Source organism: Perca fluviatilis, unplaced genomic scaffold, assembly GCF_010015445.1.
Source record: "Perca fluviatilis unplaced genomic scaffold, GENO_Pfluv_1.0 PFLUV_unplaced_scaf_13, whole genome shotgun sequence".
In the NCBI taxonomy this organism is placed as follows: Eukaryota; Metazoa; Chordata; class Actinopteri; order Perciformes; family Percidae; genus Perca; species Perca fluviatilis.
Window position 1 is genome coordinate 35001 of NW_024375536.1, and position 2692 is coordinate 37692.

General features: G+C 59.1%; 1 non-coding gene and 1 pseudogene across 1 annotated transcript in view; both read right to left on the minus strand.

Moving 5' to 3' along the window:
• The window catches only part of LOC120555053, a 3880-nt gene extending 3850 nt beyond the window's left edge, over positions 1-30 (minus strand). The window contains exon 1 of the ribosomal RNA XR_005638631.1: positions 1-30. This exon is cut by the window's left edge and continues 3850 nt beyond it. This is a non-coding gene — a ribosomal RNA (28S ribosomal RNA).
• A 517-nt stretch (positions 31-547) lies between these two features.
• LOC120555057 lies at positions 548-696 on the minus strand (annotated as a pseudogene).
• Between the last annotated feature and the right edge of the window lie 1996 nt (positions 697-2692).

Here is a 2692-nt window from a genome sequence, read left to right on the forward strand (position 1 = left end):
AGCGGGTTGTCTCTGCCTGATCTGAGGTCGTAGTCGAATCGAACCTCGCTACCCCGGAGGGAGTCGGGCAGTGTGGCTCCACCGCATCCCGCATTCGTTCCGCGCCTCGCTGAAACGGAAAGCGTCGGGCCGACAGGGGGACTGCGGCAGAGGCTCACGGTTCTGGTTAGCGCGCGGGTACCCCGGCGCTGAGGAGGCGAAACCGTCGACGCTCGTTACACACCTCGCATTGGCACCCCAAACTCTCGCTGGAGCGTATACCGCCGACTTACGCACGCGTAACGCGGACAGCGCGGAGAGACGACTAGTCCACCGGCAGCCGCGCCCGACTCATGCGGGCCCGACGGCGCGCTCCATCCCCGCCCGGAGGTCGGGGAAGGAGGGAAAGAGGGGTTGAGCGCCAACGGGGAGGAAGGCGAGCCGGCGGGCTCACGCACCGCACCGGGCATCCCAAACACATGTCTGCACTTAGGGGACGGAGGTCGACTTCGAGGCTTCGCGACAGCTCAGCCGCTGAAACGCGTAACGTTTCCGATTGATGACAAAGCTTACCTCAGATAGGCGTAGCCCCCGAGGAACCCGGGCCGCAAGGTGCGCTCGAGTATCGATGATCAATGTGTCCTGTAATCCATTAGTTCTCGCAGCTAGCTGCGTTCTTCATCGACGCATGAGCCGAGTGATCCACCGCTAAGAGTTGTCACATTTTTTGTGTTTCATTTGGGAGGCCATGGTTCTCAGACAAAAGGGTTTTTAAAGGGGATAACAGAACCTCCGGGCGCTCCCCACCGCTCCGGGCCAGAGGTCCAGAACGGGTAGTGGAGACGTTAGTCCCCCCGCCACCCTCCGTAGGAGGGAGGAGAGTTGGGTACCCGGAGGCGCACGGCGGACGGCCAGGGCGAGGCCGCCGCGCCGCACTTGGGTCGAGGTTCCGAGGTTTCGGTTCAGGCCCGGTAGGTTTACCGGAGGCGCGCCCCCTATCTGCCCCGCCGCGGCGGCACCCGCACGTCATCACCGTCAGCCCTCGGACGAAGGCGGCGGGGAGCGCGTCGCACTGGCGGGGAGAGTCGGGGACGGAGGTCTCCGGTCGGACACTGATCCAGACTAGTTTTATTGAACGCTGACGGTCGCTAACTTCCGCCGCCTCCTACTGTCCGGGCGCCCGCCCCAGCTAAGGGGACGCCGGGCAGGACAGGGGGCGACGGAAAAGGCCCCACGGACGCCGCTGCTGCCTCGGAGGAGGGCTACAAACCTTCCTCCTAAGCTCCGACAAAGCGCAGTTGCGCCGCACTCCACCCGCTGGGCGCAGGCGGCAAACCGGTAATGATCCTTCCGCAGGTTCACCTACGGAAACCTTGTTACACTTTTACTCCCTCTAGATAGTCAAGTTTGATCGTCTTCTCGCGCTCCGCCAGGGTCCTGACCGACTCCGCGGGCCGATCCGAGGACCTCACTAAACCATCCAATCGGTAGTAGCGACGGGCGTGTGTACAAAGGGCAGGAACTTAATCAACGCGAGCTTATGACCCGCGCTTACTGGGAATTCTCGCCGCTCATGGGAAATAATTGCAACCCCCAATCCCTATCACGAGTGGGGTTCAGCGGGTTACCCACGCCTCGGGCGAAGGGTAGACACACGCTGATCCACTCAGTGTGGCCTGCTGCAGCCCCGACATCTAAGGGCATCACAGACCTGTTATTGCTCAATCTCGTGGCTGAACGCCACTTGTCCCTCTAAGAAGTTGGACGCCGACCGCACGGGGCGCGGTAACTAGTTAGCATGCCGGAGTCTCGCTCGTTATCGGAATTAACCAGACAAATCGCTTCCACCAACTAAGAACGCCATGCACCACCACCCACAGAATCGAAAGAGCTATCAATCTGTCAATCCTTTCCGTGCGTCCGGCCGGGTGAGGTTTCCCCGTTGAGTCAAATAAGCCGCAGGCTCCACTCCTGGTGGGCCCTTCCGACAATTCCTTTAAGTTTCAGCTTTTCAACCATACTCCCCGGAACCCAAAGACTTTTGGTTTCCGACGCTGCCCGGTGGTCATGGGAATAACGCCGCCGGATCGCTAGTTGGCATCGCTTATGGTCGGAACTACGACGGTATCTGATCGCCTTCGAACCTCCGACTTTCGTCTTGATTAATGAAAACATTCTTGGCAAATGCTTTGCCACCCGCCTTTGCGCCGGTCCAAGAATTTCACCTCTAGCGGCACAATACCTAATGCCCCCGCCGTCCCTCTTAATCATGGCCCCAGTTCAGAAAGAAAACCCACAAAATAGAACCGAGTCCTATTCCATTATTCCTAGCTGCGGTATTCAGGCGACCGGGCCTGCTTTGAACACTCTAATTTTTTCAAAGTAAACGCCTTCGCACCCCGCGGGACACTCCAGTTAAGAGCATCGAGGGGGGCCGGAGGTAGGGCTGGGACAGACAGGTTACCTCCGGGCGGACCGGCCAGCTCGATCCCGTGATCCAACTACGAGCTTTTAACTGCAGCAACTTTAAGATACGCTATTGGAGCTGGAATTACCGCTGCTGCTGGCACCAGACTTGCCCTCCAATTGATCCTCGTTAAAGGATTTAAAGTGTACTATTCCAATAACAGGGCCCCGAAAGAGTCCTGTATTGTTATTTTTCGTCACTACCTCCCCCGTAGTCGGAGTGGGTAATTTGCGCGCCCTGCTGCCT